This window comes from Monodelphis domestica, chromosome 4 (assembly GCF_027887165.1).
Source record: "Monodelphis domestica isolate mMonDom1 chromosome 4, mMonDom1.pri, whole genome shotgun sequence".
Classification (NCBI taxonomy): Eukaryota; Metazoa; Chordata; class Mammalia; order Didelphimorphia; family Didelphidae; genus Monodelphis; species Monodelphis domestica.
In genome coordinates this window covers 165418807-165436610 of record NC_077230.1, presented here as the reverse complement: position 1 = coordinate 165436610, position 17804 = coordinate 165418807, and the positions used below count along the sequence as shown (strand labels likewise).

The 17804-nt window shown below is 35.6% G+C and overlaps 1 long non-coding RNA gene across 1 annotated transcript in view; it reads left to right on the top strand.

Annotated features, from left to right (window-relative positions):
• The first annotated feature begins 9499 nt into the window (after positions 1-9499).
• The window catches only part of LOC103095500 (uncharacterized), a 39138-nt gene continuing 30833 nt past the window's right edge, over positions 9500-17804 (top strand). The window contains exon 1 of the long non-coding RNA XR_008911215.1: positions 9500-9731. This is a non-coding gene — a long non-coding RNA (uncharacterized LOC103095500). The remainder of the gene's footprint in view (positions 9732-17804) is intronic.

Here is a 17804-nt window from a genome sequence, read left to right as displayed (position 1 = left end):
AATTGATCATTCAGCCCCCTGGTATGCTGTTGAAAGGCACTTAAAGAAGTCACACAACTATGTTGATTGAATATACTACATATTTATGATATCCCACTTCTACTGGGCCCTCACATCAGCAGGACAATTTTTTTTTAATTTTAAAAGATATTTTATTTTCCCAATAACTTGCAATAAAAATTTTTCATTTAAGTTTTCTAAAATTATATGATCAGCCATTCCCCAATTGATGGACAGTCTCTCAATTTCCAATTCTTTGCCACTACAAAAAGAACTGCTCTAAACATTTTTTGTACAAGTAGGTCTTTCCCCACCCCACCCCTTTTTAAAATCTCTTTAGGATAAAGACCTACTAGTGTTATTCTTTTATTGACATTAAGTTGATACCCTGTACCACTCTCCCAAAAAAACTATTCCTAACCTTCTCTCCTTATGCCTTGCATAACATCCCCTCCCTGCACCTACTCTGCTGAAGAATTAGACCCAACTGAGAAACCTGAGACTATTTGCTGTGAGCTTCCTCCTTTCCCATTCTTTTCATCTCAAAATCCCCATGCTCTCCTCCTTTCTCCAGTCTTTGAAAAAGAAGGGGCTTTCCTCCTTCCCTAGGGTATCCCCTTCTATCTATATATTTGATCTAATGTTCTACTTCTATAGCTAATTATGTCCTCAAATTTTCTCCTCTCAAATTTTCACACTTCATATTGGAGGCAGCTAGGTGGTTCAGTGGACCCTCCACCTGGAGTCAGGAAAACCCAAGTTCAAATATAACCTCAGACATTTTAACCTGTTTGCCAACACAAATGAATAACAAATCAACTGATTCCTTGCCTTTTGTCTTCAAACAGGTTTGGTTCCCCATCCTTAGAGAAATGAATGGCATGGGAGCCCAGGTTTTCCTGGGATGTCCCAAACACCAGAAATATTTCAGGTCAAAAAGAAAGCAGGAAAATTCCTTTCCTTCCTTGCATTCTTGTATTGCTGAAGGAAAGGTGATCCTCAGCATCAGAAGCCCATGATAAGGAAAGACCCCTGAGAGAAATATTCCCCTTGAATTCTCCCCTAGTTATGAGATAGGCACAGATATATATCTCCCAGTTATGCTCTGATACCATCTGACTATGTCCTGGTCAACCCCTTTGTCTTTGGGACAAAGGACATCACTCTAGCCTGGGTCAGATGACAAACATCCCCTAAAATGTATCAAAAGTCCCTACCTGCACTGTTCTCCTAGCAAGTTTAACATGAATACTGAATTAATAAATTTCTCTTTTTATTCCTAAACTAAGTTTGGAGTCTTGCATTCTTGCAAAGGGTACCTTTCCTGAACCTAGGGTTCACCTCAAGTTCTCCCACAATACAACTAAATTCTATCAACTAAACTCAAGCTATTAATCTACTGTTCTGTTATTTAAATTCAAGTTATTTTCTTATCATTATTTACTCCCTTTCTCAGGCAATCTTGAAAATGTTGTCTACTTCCTCCTCTTCCTCTTATGCATTCCCCAACCATTTTCAATTTGGCTTTCAACTTCCTATATAACTGAACCTACTCTTTCCAAACTGAGTGACCTCAAATGCCAAAATTGATTGTCTTTCTCAATCTTAAAAAACATTCCATATAAATATGAAATGGAAATGCTGAATAGATTTAAGGGAATGGATCTGTTAGATAGAATACCTTTAGAACTATGGAGAGAAGTTTGAAATATTGTACAGGCCACACTAGCCAAAAAAACAAACAAACAAACAAACAAAAAAGCCCTCCTCCAAAGAAAAAGAAGGGCAAGAAAGCAAAATGGTTATCTGATGAACTCTACAAGTAGCTCAGGAAAGAAGGAAAATGAAACATAAAAGAAAAAGGGAAAAATATTTCCAAATGAATGCAGAATTATAGGGAATAGCACAGAGAGATAAGATTTTCCTAAATGAGCAATGCAAAGAAATAGGAAAAAAAAACAGAATGGGAAAGACTTGAGATTTCTTCAAGAAAATTAAAGATATAAAGGGCATTTCATGCAAAAATGAGCATGATCAAATAAAAAAATAGTAGGAAGTTAAAAAGCAGAAGAGATTAAGAACAAGTGGCCAAAATATACAGAATAACTATGCAAAAAAAGATGCTAACATCACTAATATCTGTGATAGGTTGGTTACTGACTTAGAGCCAGACATCCAGGAGAATAAAGTCAAGTAGGCCTTAGGAAACATTGCTCATAATAAATTAGTGGAAATGACAGAATTCCAGCTGAGTTATTTAAAATGCTAAAAGATAACGCTGATAAAGTGTTGTATTCAATATCCTCAACAGTAGCAGAAAAGCTCAGATTACACCTCAATCCTAAAGAAGGGCAATGCCAAAGAATGTTCAAATTATTGAACACTTATACTCATTTAGATTATGCTTTAAATTCTTCAAGCTAGGTTTCAGCAGTATGTGAACTGAGAAATACCAAAACAGTATGCTAGTTTTCAAGGACACAGAGATACTGGAAACCAAATTTCCAACATTTGATGGAATATGGAGAAAGTAAGGGAATTCCAGAAAGGCATCTCCTTTTGCTTCATTGACTACACTTAACCTTTGACTGTGGATCTCAACAAAATGTGATAAGTCCTCAAAGATGGAGTCAGGGAACATTTTATTTGACTCCTTAGGAACCTATTTGTGGGCCTAGAAGCAACAGTTAGAACCTAACATAGAAAACTGATTTGGAAAAAAATTATGGCAAGCCTATATAGTATTACCTTATTCAACTTATATTTAGAACATATTATGTGAAATACCAAACTGGATGAATCAAAAACCAAAATTAAAGTTGCCAGAAGAAATATCAACAATCTTAGATATGCAGATGATACCACTTGGGTGGTGTAAATCTTGAAATTTCTCAGACTTGTGAATGTTAAAAATTTCCACATTGAGGAATCCTCCATTGGAACAAATTCCCTACTGGGAAACATTCCTCATTTTGATGTGAGAACTCGCCAGGATCAGAAATGGGAGGACCTCTACTCCACCCGTACTTAAGACTGCTTTAGGGGAGAAAACTCCTTGCTAAACAATGAAAGTACTTGGACCCATGCTTGTAATAAGGCAAGGAGTTCTTTGAGCCATGCCTGTTTTTTAGAATTGATACAATGAGATGCTAGGTACCTAAAAGGGTCGGGCAAGTTTTCTCTTAATGACATTAGTTGACTCAGCTGTGTTTTTTCTGGTTCAGACTTACTGAGGAGATTAGTTGACTTAGCAGGAATTCAGATGGGCAGTCCTTTGGAAAACGTCTACAGTGATTGGAAGATGTAAGGACTTAGGGGAGGTGACATAGGAGAAAAACCCCTATATAAGAAAAAGCAGAATCTCTTGAGAAAAAAATCCTTTTGGAGGATCTCTGATGAGGATCGCTTGGGAAGAATCTCTTGGAGGACAATCTCTAAGGAGGTCTCGCTGGAGCTCCTCTGAGGGGACTCTGTCCCTCTGGAGGCTCTGGAGAGAGGCCCTTTGGAACAGTCTCTGGCTGGAAGGCTCTTTAAGGAGGACTCTGGCTGGAACTCTCTCTGGTGAAGTCAGCTGAGATGATGCTGGCCTGGTGTCACTAGAATCCTTGCTTAGACAGACCTTGTGGTAAGTGTTAAAAGACTGACTGACTGATCTCTCTCTCTTAAGACTCAGGTCTAGGCCATGTTGGCTTAAGACCCTTCATATTTATTTCCTTTTTCTCTCTTTCTCTCTTTTCTTTAATTCTACATTTGTATTAATTAAAATCTCTATAAAACCCAGCTGACTTGGGTATTTGAATAATTGGGAATATTTCCCTGGCGACCACCTTATATTTGATTTAAAAACCAAGACACTGTAGTGAAACATATTTTCTGCGGTCAAATTTACTCATCCTCTCTTATATCTATCACCATTTATATCTTCCACCATTTTAGCTCACTACAGTTTACAACATCAGTCTTTTAACTGTTACAGTTTAAGGCCTTCAACCATTTTAAATCTAACAGTGGCAGAAAGTGAAGAATTAAAATTTTCACTTTTTATAAGAGTAAAATAGGGGAATGTAAAAGCTGGCTTGAAGTTTAACCAAAAAAATTTTTTTTCAAGATCTATTTCCTGGGAAATAGGTGAAGAAAGAAAAGCAGAATAAGATTTTACATTCTCAAGCTCTAAGATCACTGCAGATCACAATTGCAGCCATGAAATTAAAAAACTCTTGCTTTTTGTTTGCAAATCAGAATAGCATACTAAAAAGCAGAGATATTATCTTGTTGACAAAATTCCATGTCATCAAAGCTATGGTTTTTCCAGTAGCAATGTATGTCTGTGAGAGTCGGATTATAAGGAAACTGAGTGCCAAAGAATCAATACTTTCAAATCAACAAATTCAAATCTAAATTGGAGAAGACATCTGAGAGACCCATGGTTATCAAGAAGGTCAAATACTGAAGCTGAAGTTTAAATGTTTTGGCCACAGAAGGAGAAGACAGGACTCACTGAAATAGACTGGTGTAGAGAAAGATTGAAGGTGAAATGAAAAGGGGAATGCAATAAAGAGATAGTGTCATGGAAACAACAAATATGAACTTGGACAGATATTTCAGGAGATAGTGAAAGAGAAAAGGGCCTCGCCTGCTATCATCCATGGGGTCACAAAGACTCAAACATGACTGAACAACAGTAACTCAGTCTTAATCCTTTTCACCTACATGCTGCATTTGACACTGCTGACCACTGTTTCCTACAGTATGCTTTCTCCTCTCTGTTTTTCTTTCTCCCAGTTCAATTCTTACTTTTTAAAAATTGCTTCTTCTCAGTTTCTTTTGCTGGCCCATCATCCAGGTCATACACCCAAACTGTGGATATTTCTCAATATTTTCTCCTTGGTCGCTCTTTTCTCCTCTATATTCTTATAGTAATCTTGTCAGTCCTAATGAATTTAACTATTTATCTCTATATAAACCATTTATCTCTATGTAAATGATTTCTAGATCCATATATCCAGTGGCAGTTTCTGCCACATCATCATTTCAAAATGAATGTTCCTGAAATATCTTAAATTTGATATATCTAAAATTTAACTCATTATCTTTCCCCTTAGACCCTTCCCTCTACTAAACTTCTCTATCTCAATGGAAGGCAAATCATCTTTCCAATATTTCAGGTTAGTCATTTCAACATTATTCTCAAACTCCTCATTTTCCCTTGCCAGACACATCAAATAAGGGGACTGATTTTTCCATTTCTAGATTGCATATAATAAAGGCCAGAAATGTAAGGGGTTGCACTAAATTATTTAAGAGTAGGGTCACCAGGAATTTAATCAATTCCAAATGATTTTTTAGCAATTAATTTATAAAATATGAAAATAGTGAAAGTAAAAAAAAAATCAGAGAGAGAATAGGATAAGATCTAACACACTAAGTATTTCATTCTGGTCCCTGCCTCCACCAAGGCAGGGCTAATTAGTCCTCAGCTAGTCCTGAAGCTAGTCCCTTCAGAAAATCCAGGAAAGGAGTCAGCCTTTTTCACTCACCCATGAGGCAGTTCAAAGGGAGAGATTTAAGAACAGTCACACCAAATCCAAGGTCTCAGGTCCAGTAAGCAGATTCTTCACCAGCCTCCAACTTGAACTCAGAACTCCAAAGAACAAAAGAACTGTCTCACAGGAAGTTGTAACTCCTTTTAAAGATGCTTCTTTGCATCACTTCCTGTGCCTTCCTCTACTTTTTACATGGACAAATTATAGTCTATAGTTTTTTTTTTAGGACTGCCCACAGGGCAGTCAGTGGTTTCTGATTCATCACCCACTATTGCACATGTGGGGCACAGACCTCCTCCATTCAAGTGTAAGTGGGGTATATAGGTTTCTGGTGATTAAATCTAAAAATGGGCAGGGGAGAGTTAATCCCATCTTCACAATACCTTAACAAATCTCTAATCCCTTCTCTCCACTCATGCATCTATCAGTCAGCATGAGCCAGGCACTATGCTAAACACTAATGGTACAAAATGAGATAAAAGACAATTCCTACCCTCAAGGAACTTAAATTCTAATGGAGACGACATGCCAACAAGTAATAAAAAATGAGCTTCATACTGGATAAATAGGAAACCATTTAAAGAGGGGATGTACTGATTAAGAGAGGTTAGGGAAGACTTCCCAGAGAAGATGCATTTTAGATGGGATTTCAAGGTAGCCAGATAATTACTCTTTTTTGATCAGGCTCTCACCACTTCTTGCCTAGATTTTTGCCTCAGTTTCCCAATTGATCTTCCTGCTGCAAGTCTCTCAGTGCTCTAGTATTCTGCTGCCAAAGTAATTTTCCTTAAATGGAAATCTGAGCTTGAGAGTTCACTACTTATCCAAATGTGATGCTTTCCTACTGCCTTTAAGATAAAAAAATAACCTCTTCTGTTTAGCTTTTAAAACTATACAACATGACCCTAATCAAATTTTCCAACCTCATAGCACATTACCCTCCCACACTCTGAATTTCAGTGACATTGACCTCCTCTCGGTTCTTCACATGATACTTGATGATACTGTTCCCAAGCCTGGAATGCACTTCTTCCTTATCCCCCCCTCCCCATATTTGTACTCTTAGTTGCAGCTCACACTCCATCTTCTCCAGGAAGTCTTTCTTGATTTCCCCAACTGCTACTGTCTTCCCTCTCAAACAGCTATGTATATATTGTTACTTATTAATTTAATATTTATGTAATACATATATTTATTTTATAGCTACTTCTCTCATTAGAAAATAAGCTCATTGTGAGTCAGGATTCTTCCATTCTTTGTACTTGTATTCTCAGTGCCCAGCACAGTACCACACATAATAGTAGGTGATAATCAATATTCATTGATTAACTGATAGATATATCTCCCAGTAGAATGTGAACTCCTTGAAGGTACTGATTATTTTGGTTTCTGTCCTTGTCCTTTATAACTAGGAGGATAACTTGCATAAAACAGGCACTTAATAAATGTTTGACAGTGTTGAATTGTTGCAATTCCTAATTATTAGGATATGAATGAATAAGATTCATATGGCATTTTCAGGGTTGAAAAGTACTTAATATCGATGATAATAATAATAATAACTAATATTTATATAGTGCTTACTATGTGGAGGCACTGTGCTAAACTCTTCATAATTGTTATTTCATTTGATCCTCACAACAACACTAGGAGATAGATGCCAGTTATTATGCCCATTTTACAAATAAGGAAATTGAAACAAGCATAGGTTAAGTAACTTGTCCAGGAACATACAACTAGTAAACATCTGAGGCTGGATTTGAACTAGTCTTTCTGATCCAACATTTATTTTTTATTGTTCTTTCACTGAAGAAGAGTCCTGTCTGGAATACTTACTGACTATGTAATCATGAGCCAAATAAGGCTTTTAACATTTGTTTTATTTTCCTTATCTGTAAAATAACAACAATAACTACCTACTTCACAGGATAGTAAAATAGTGAGGAAAGTGATTTTTAAATCATAAAGGATTGTGTTTTGATGTGATAGTACTTATTTTTAAAACAGATTTTAGGTGATACATACATATATCTTAATCTTATTGATGGAGAAATCATAATAATAGTCAAAACAACAACAGTATTTACATACATTGCTTTAAGGACTGCAAAACAATGCACAAATATTATTGCATTTGATCCTCAAAACAATCCTAGGAGGTAAGTGTTCTTATATTCATTTTTACAGATGGGAAAACTGATGTAGGCAGAAATTAAATGACTTGCCCAGTGTCACACAGCTAAGGGTCTAAGGTCATATTTGAACTCAGATCTTCATGATGTAGGACCCAGTACTCTCTCCACTGCAACATCCACCTGCTTCACTTCTCCATTTTGAAACCCTGGTAATTTTCCCTTCCCATTTATTGCCCTATTTATTATAGCTTTCTCTTTCTAAGTGGCTTATTTTGGCTATTTCACCATATTCTCACTATCATAGATTTCTCTGAATATTGTTTCAATAATTATTAATCTTAGGGTTGCCATTAAAATGTCTTTTACATTATCCTGGGAATTACATTTACAATGGAAATATTAAGGCAAAAAGCAGAGAATAAGCAAACAGAAGGAATTACTTTAAAAGATGGGTCTTATTTACATATTTAGAAGAATAATTTTTTAAGCTTTTAAAAACTTTGAAAACCAGTCATCAATCTATTTTCTAACATTGTTATGAATTACTTTCAGCGATGTGTAATCTGTCCAGACTGAACTTCTTGTTTTTCATCATACAAGACATTCCATCTTCCATCTCCATATATTTGCAGTGTCTGAAAAAGAGTCTCTCCTTACCTGGCCTCTTAGAATTTCTTGTTTACTTTGAAATTCACCTTAAGCATCACCTTCTACATGAAGTCTTTTCTCCTGTTCTAGCTATTAATGACCTTCCACTCCCCCCAATTATTTGTATTACTTTCATATATATTTTGTATATCCTTATTTATGTTTTATCCTTACAATTAATGAGACAGTTTCCTTTCATAGGTTCCCAGGGTTGTCACAAAGTAAGTACATGCTTAATAAAGGTTTGCTGATTTATTATTTAATTCCCTTGCTACACTAATTACCCAATATTTCCACAAATAATTTCTCTCTTTCTGGGAGGTTATCTTATACAGTTCCTTAAGCACCTTCTCCTCAATCCTATTCTTCTAAGAGAAGGCTTCCATCACCCACTGTGGACATGAGAATCCATTCTACCATGTTGTTGAACAATGTCATTCAGCCCAAGTAGTTATATCTTTTACACCGAATCCATAGACTCAGACCTGGATAATCTTAAGGTCTGACAGAGTGTGGGAACCCTATTCAGCATAGATATCAGAGGTGAGTGTGGAACAATTATTTAGTATAAACAGAGATAAGGAAATGTAATCTTCTGCAGTTAAAGAGCATGTGTCAAAACATCTTTTCAACCTCTACCTGTGCTCTTTTTTAAAGAATCTTTGGGTTCTACATCATCATCAACAACAAACATTTGTTGTACACCTACTATGTACAAGACACCTTGTTAGATGAAATAGACACAAAGAAGCATAAGATTTAATTACTTGCCCTTAAGAAGTATCATCCACAACTGAAATTTCTCTATTGGATTCTAAGTTTTTGTTCTTCCATATTGCCCTATGCATCATCCATCCTCATACAACCTTTGGTTATTCCACTTCTCCATTTTGTCAGGTCATTATATATGCTCTAAGAAGCTGATCCTACTCCTGATTTGGCAATCTGAACCACTAGATTCTTCTGAGCCAAAAAGTAACCCTCATCACAAATTGTTCCTCTGGTTGCTCCTTAAATTGCTATCATTTTATTCTCCCTTTATATAAAAGAAAATCTGGTAGCCACTAACCCTTGTCTGCATGATTAATGCTGTTTTGAGATGTGGGGAAAGATTTGGGGTTTTGTAGAGAGATACATCCTTGCTTCAGTTTGACTGAGGCAATGGATAGGAAAAACAGACACTTTGTTGTGACATCACAAATGCAATAGAGGCGATTTGAAATTATACTCTTAGAGAGCCAAGATAGCAGAGTGCTAGGAAGCAGTAAATTAAGTTCCCCTTCACCAACTCCTCCAAACAGATCTAAAACATGTTCCTGATGGGAAATGAATCCTGATGGGAAAATCCAGAAGAAGCCACAGTGAATTGTGAATCCAGCCCTGCTCAGGATAGGGAGACAAACAGGTAGGGATGTGTCCACCAGTGAGAAGTTATGCCAGGGGTGTTTCATGGGAGCACTCGAGCACCAAGGGAGAGGCTGTGTACCAGGACAAGAAAAGGTCTCAAACCCAGATTGGGGTATCATCAGACCCATACTGAGTCACTGCATTAGGCAGTTTTGTTACCTAATACCCAGTTTCAAGACAGAGGTTCAAGCTGAAATGAGAAGGGTCTTTTAGCAGTGGTGTTTGTAGGGAGGTTTGGGGTGGTTTTAGAGAAAAGAGGAAGTTCAAAAGCTTTTAGTATCAGTAGCAATAGTGGTTTGTCTCAGACCCAAGGAACAAAGCAGGATCTTCTTTTCAAAATTGAGCCCAGCCTATGGAGGAATAACTCTGTAGTTATTCCTAGTTACATGTATTCCTAGAAATATGTAGTCATAAATAGGTAGGTATCCTAGATCAAAGAGGAATACAGGAGAACCTCATTTTAACTGAAATCGACATACTCAAATTCAGGTTTAAAACCCAGGCAATTGAAAAAATAAAGGTAGAAAAATATGTAAAATAGTGCATATCCTTTGCCCCAGCAATACCACTATGAGGTCTGTATTTCAAAGAGATTAAATATAGGGGGAAATAACCTACCTGTACAAAATACTTATGACAGCTGTCTTTGGAGTGGCAAAGAACTGGAAACTGAAGGGATGTCTAATACCTGGGGAATAGCTGAAGAAACTGTGGTATATGGACTGTGCCATAAAAAATGACAAACAAGATGATCACCAAAAAACCTGGAAAGACATATAAGTGCAAAATGAAGTAAGCAGAACCAACAGAACATTGTACACAATAACAATACTCTATGATGATCAACATGAATGACTTAACTATTATCAACAAGTGATGGATTCAGGACAACTCCAAGAGACTCAAGGCAAAAAAAAAAAAAAGATATCCAATGCCTTGGAAGGGTCAGAGTCTGAATGTGAATTGAAACATGTCATTCTTTATTTCTTCCATGAATTTTTTCTCTAAGGTAAGCAACGTGTCTTGTTTCACAACACGATGAACATGAAAATATGCATAGATGACAATATATATACCACCTATATCATATTACCTGTCTTCTTGGGGAGGAGAGAGTGCTGGGAGATAGGGAGAGAACATGGATTGAAAAATGTCAGAAAATAAATATTAAAAATTGTATCAACATGAAATCTGGAAAAATGCTTTAAAAAAGAAAAATACATAATTTTTTTTTAAAAAGCATTAAATCTGCACCATTTTCCCAAGCAGGATAAAGACTCATAACAGTTTGTCCATTCATACTCATTCTTGCTTTGAGATGCTTTAGTGTGAGTAATTACAATTTTTTTTGTGCTAAACATTTGCCCCCTCATCAGTCTGGTTTTTCTTAAAATTATGAAGATATTTCATTTTACCAATTCAATTACATGTAATAACAAATTTCCACATAAGTTTTCTGAAGTTATATGATCCATATTGTCTCCCTTTCTTCACTCTTCCTTCCTGGAGCTGGCAAGCAATTTGAACTGGGTTATACATTTTCTGATCATGCAAAGCATATTTCCATATTGTTCATTTTTGTAAGAGAATAATCTTATTAAACCAAAACCCCCAAATGACCTCATCAGTCTTTGTCCAGAGTTCTGGCTTGTAACAAGTCGAGTCTGTATCAGAGTAGTGCTCCTCTTTGTCTCATTACTATTATTTAATTATTAATAATAGACCTGAAGTACATTGTTTGATAGTCTGGGAAGTTCTGATAAGCCTAATTGAAGTCTTAGAGTAGCTATGTATGTTCATATAAGAAATACTTCTGGGGTTCACTATTATGAATGACTTTCAATTTACACAAAGGGTCCTGAAACATATCACTCACATAAAACGAACTCCTACTGTATATAAATCTACCATTCTTAAGCAACAGATCTTTCCATTTGGCTGATAGAGGGGAAGTCTAGCTTCATTCCACTTTTGCAGACCCAGACCCAAGTCAGGAGCTTGGAGACCTCAGACCACTGAGGCAACAATTAGATTTTGCTTGGGGGAGCACTTAAAGTTTCCAAATCCCTAGCCAGTCTCTCAGATACTAGAATAGCAATTCCCAAAGAAAGTGGCAACAGGAGCAACTAGACATTCTCTTCAGAAGTTAGGCAGAATACAGAACTAAAATTAAGTCAAAAGTCAAGAAATAGGCTTCAAGAATCACAAAAAAAAAATAATAAGGATCTCACTGTAGAAAGTTATTATTCTAAAAGGGACCTTCAAAACAAGCCCAAAAGAGAATTTCTCCAAAATAATGGAAAACAAAGTCTCAAAGGAAAACACAGCTTGTGCAAAAAATTGACTAGATTACTTGGAAAAAATGAAGCAAGAATTTTTAAAAATAATTTTAAAATATTTATGAACATAATGGGAGCATTTGAGGAGCAAATGGAAAAATAAATGAGAATTATGTAAGAAAAATGGTATAGGAATTAGCCACTTGGCACAAGAGATACAAAACTTACTCCAAACAACAAAATCCCTTGGGGACAGCTGGGTGGCTCAGTGTATTGAGAGCCAGGCCCAGAGATGGGAGGTCCTGGGTTCAAATCTATCCTCGGACACTAGCTGTATGACCCTGGGCAAGTCACTTAATCCCCATTGCCTAAACCTTACTGCTTTCTGCCTTGGAACCGATACACAGTATTCATTCTAAGAAAGTAAGTAAGAGTTTAAAAAAAAGAGATGATGGACTAAAGGTACAGAATGAGACATACAACAGCTAATGTGTTGATATGTTTTGTTTGATCATACTGTTGATTTATTTGTTACAAGGGAAGACTTTATTTGGAGGGAGAAATGAGATAGAAAATAGGGGGGATGGGGGCAAGTTGATAAATAGTGACAGTGAAACAAAATAAGGAAAGAAAGCATCAGTAAAAAATTAAAAATTATGCAGAAGGGAGGAGAAAGTTCAGAAAAGGAAATAGACAAGCAGGACAATTTTGTTACTATTGTGTTAAATTTAAAGTATGCTTCCTTTAAATGTTATCATTTTCAATTAGATGAATTTTCCCCTTCCATTTCTTCCTCCCACTGGAAGAAAACAACACTGCAAAGTTATCATAACAAATATATATAACTAAGCAAAAGAAATTCCTTTATTGATAATGTTAAAAAATGTGGGTCTCATTCTGCATATTGAGTGCATCATGTCTTGCTCAGGAGGTAGGTAGCATTCTATATCATTGACCTGCATTGATCAGAGTTCTTAAGACTTCTGAAACTATTGATTTCTTTAAACTGGTATTTGTACATCTATACTTTTAAAAACATACAATCTATATAACAGAAGATCATAGTTTATGCAATTCTCTTTTCTATTCATTGTAAATTGAAATGTTCATGTTTGTTACTTGTTAAGTTCATGGTAAAAATTTTAAAAAAAGAATGGAGTCTGATTATGAAAATTTTCCAAGTCCTCTTCCTGTCACTTAAGTCAACTTAATTTATGAAGTCACATTGTGAATATGTACAGTGGCAAGACTTCTACCCAATTCTTAATGCCAATAATCATCTTTTTTTTAAATGTAATTAATTTATATTTAACATACATTTTAAAAAGTTTTGAGTTCCAAATTTTGTCCCTTCTTTTCATCTCTCCCCTACCCTTTAGAAAGGCATATAATGTATCATTTATATATATGAAGTCATGAAAATCATTTTTATTTTATGTATTTATTCATTTTTTAAACCCTTACCTTCCATCTTAGAATCAATACTGTGTTTTGGTTCAAAGACATAAGAGTGGTAAGGGCTAGGAAATAGGGGTTAAGTGCTTGCCCAAGGTCACACAGCAAGGAAGTATCTGAGGTCACATTGGAACCCAGGAGCTCCTATATCTTGGCCTGACTCTCAATCCACTTATCCACCCAGCTGCCCCCAAAAAACATTTTTAAAAGCAAAAAAAAACTCAACAATATATAGAAAAACAAATCTGTACTCAGAGTTCATTGGTTCTCTGGAAATGGACAGCATTTTTCATCCTGAGTCTGTAGAATTGTCTTGAATCATTGATTTGCTGCAAACAGCTCTTTCACAGTTGATCACTGTATAATATTGCTGTAATTGTATACAATGTTCTCCTGGTTCTGCTTACTTCACTTTATATTAGTTCATATAAAACCTCCCAAGTTTTTCTGAAACCATCCTTCTCATCATTTCTTTTTTTTAAATAAATTTTTATTTTTAAATATTTTTCTGTGTTTACATGATTCATTTTATTCTCCTCCCTTTGATCCTCCCCACTCCCAGAGCCACCAAGCAATTCCACTGGGTTGTACAGATGCTATCACTTGATACCTATTTCCATATTATTCACCTTCGTTTTAGAGTAATTTTTTAAAAAGCCTAAGCTTAGAAGGGTAACAAACGGACTGGTGGGAAGGAAAGCAGTACAAGGGAGGGGGAAGGGAGGGGGTAATTTAAAAAGATTGTAAAGAAAATAAGGGGGGAATAAAAAGGGATGGGGTAGAAAGGGAAGTAAAATAAGGGTGGGAATTAGGAGGACTTATTAAAAACAAAACATGGGTGTAGAAGGAAATAGTGAAAGAAGAAAAGGCAGGACTAGGAGTAGAAATCAAAATGCTGGGAAATACACAGCTGGTAATCATAACTCTAAATGTGAATGGAATGAACTAACCCATAAAACACAATTGAATAACAGAGTGGATTAGAATCTAAAACCCTACCAAGGGTTTTAAAAGAAGGCAGGAGGGGGCAGCTGGGTAGCTCAGTGGATTGAGAACCAAGCCTAGAGACGGGAGGTCCTAGGTTCAAATCTAGCCTCAGCCACTTCCTAACTGAGTGACCCTGGGCAAGTCACTTGACCCCCATTGCCTAGCCCTTACCACTCTTCTGCCTTGGAACCAATACACAGTAGTGACTCCAAGACGGAAGGTAAGAGTTGGTAGATATGTGGAGAAAAATAAATAGGGACAAAAAGGAATACCCCTTCTTTTCAGCAGCACATTATACATTCACAAAGAATGACTATGTATTAGGGCATAAAAACATTGCAAACAAGTGCAAAAGAGCAGAAATAATAAATGCAACCTTCTCAGATCACAATGCAATAAAAATAATTAGTAAGGGTACATGAAGAGGCAAATCAAAAATTAATTGGAAATTAAACAATACGATTCTTCAAAATCAGTTAGTTAAAGTACAAATCATAGAAACAATTAATAATTTCATTGAAGAAAATGACAATGATGAGACATCCTTTCAAAGTCTATGGGATGCAGCCAAAGAAGTAAATCCTTGAGTTCATATATTAACAAACTAGAGAGGGCAGAGGTCAATGAAATGGGCATGCAAATTAAAAAACTAGAAAGTGAATAAATTAAAAATCCTCAGATGAAGACTAAATTAGAGATCCTAAAATTCAAAAGAGAAATTAATATCATTGGAAGTCAAAGAACTATTGATTTAATAAATAAGACTAGAAGCTAGCACTTTGAAAAACAAATAAAATAGATAAAGTCCTGGCCAATCTAATCAAAAATGGAAAAAAGAAAACCAAACTGACAGTATCCAAGATGAAAAGGGAGACCTCACTTCTAATGAAGAGGAAATTAAGGCAATCATTAAAAACTATTATGCCCAATTATATGGCAACAAATACAGCAATCTAGATGATATGGATGAATATTTACAAAAATATAAATTGCCTAGACAAACAGAGGAAGAAATAGATTACTTAAACAATCCCATATCAGAAAAAGAAATTGAACAACCCATCAAATAACTCTCTAAGAAAAAATCCCCAGGTCCAGATGGATTCACAAATGAATTCTATCAAACATTCAAAGAACAACTAACCCCAATATTATACAAACTATTTGACAAAATGAGCAAAGAAGGAATTCTACCAAATTCCTTTTATGACACAAACATGGTACTGATCCCAAAGCCAGGCAGGTCAAAAACAGAGAAAGAAAACTATAGACCAATCTCCCTAATGAATATAGATGCAAAAAAAACTTAAATAGGATACTAGCAAAGACTCCAGCAAGTGATCATGAGAGTTATTCACTATGACCAGGTAGGATTCATACCAAAAATACAAAGATGATTCAATAATAGAACCATCTACATAATTGACCATATTAAAAAGCAAACCAACAAAAATCACATGACTATCTCAATAGATGCAGAAAAGGCCTTTGACAAGATACAACACCCATTCCTATTGAAAATACTAGAAAGGATAGGAAGAGAAGGGTCTTTCCTAAAATTAATAAACAGTATTTATCTAAAACCATCAGCAAACATCATCTGCAATGGGGATAAACTAGATGCATTCCCAATAAGATCAGAAGTGAAACAAGGATGCCCATTATCACCTCTATTATTTAACATTATACTAGAAACATTAGCAGTAGCAATTAGAGAAGAAAAAGAAATTAAAGGTATTAAACTAGACAATGAGGAGATCAAGCTATCACTCTGCAGATGATATGATGGTCTACTTAAAGAGTCCTAGACAATCAACCAAAAACCTAGACAAAATCATCAACATTGAGGTTCTCCCAGGTCATATAGAAATCCTCCAGATCATCAATCCTTACATCTGTGAAGAGGGGATTAACTGTCCCCTGGCCATTTTTTAGATTTAATCCCCAGAAGTGTATATACACCATTTGGGAATTGGGGGGGGGGGAGAGTCTCTTAAGGGCAAGTGAGGTATATATACTTCTGGTGATTAAAGCTAAAAAATGGACAGGGGAGAGTTAATCTCATCTTCACACAGCTCAATAGTATTCCATCACCATCATATACCACAATTTGTTCAGCCATTCTCCAATCAAAGCACAACTCATTTTCCAGTTTTTTGCACCACAAAAGTGAGGCTATAATTATTTTTGTACAAGTATTTTTTTTATTATCTCTTTGGAGTACAAACCCAGTAGTGGTATTGCTGGATCAAAAGGTATGCATTCTTTAAATCCCTTTGCACATAATTCCACATTGCCTTCCACAATGACTGGATTAATTCACAACTCCATCAGCAATGCATTAGGATCCTGATTTTGCCCCAACCCCTCCAACATTTATTATTTTCCTTTACTGTCATATTGCCCAATCTGCTAGGTGTGAGGTGGTACCTCAGTGTTGTTTTGATTTGCATTCTCTAATAAGGAGGGAATTAGAACACTTTTTCATGTGTTTATTGATAGTTTTGTTTTCTTTATCTGAAAACTGCCTATTCATGTCCCTTGACCATTTGTCAATTGGAGAATGGCTTGATTTTTTTTTGTACAATTAACTTAGCTACTTATAATTTGAGAAATGAAACCTTTGTCAGAGGTTTTCATTATAACATATTTTCTCTCGATTTGTTGTTTCCCTTTTCATTTTGGTTGCACTGATTTTGTTTGTACAAAACCTTTTTAAATTTAGTATAAGCAAAATAATTCATTTTACATTTTATAATATTCTCTATCTCTTTCTTAGTTTTAAAGTCCTTCTTTTCCCAAAGATCTGATAAGGATACTATTGTATGTTCACGTAATTTGGTTATGATTTCCCTCTTTATATTTAAGTCATTTACCCACTCTGAGTTAATCTTGGTATAGGGTATATGATGTTGATCTAAACCTAAATTTATTCCATATCAGTTTCCAATTATCCCAGCAGTTTTTGTCAAATAGTAGGCTCTTGTCACAAAAGCTTGGATCTTTGCGTTTATTGAACACTACCTTGCTACTGTCATTTACTCCAACTCTATTCCATTCATCCACCCTTTTATCTGGTAATGCTAGGCCTCCCTCCTTTGTCTCGTCATTTCCTAAAGCATTATAATATTCCATTAGGACCATATAACACAGCTTGAAAGGACATTCTCCAGTTGATGGGCATCCCCTCAATTTCTAATTCTTTGCCACTATAGATCTGACATATATATATATATATATATATAGAGAGAGAGAGAGAGAGAGAGAAATATAAGGAATAGGTCTCCTTACTTTTTCTTTGATCCCTTTTTCAATACAGACCTAGTTATTTTATTACTGGGTCAGATGTT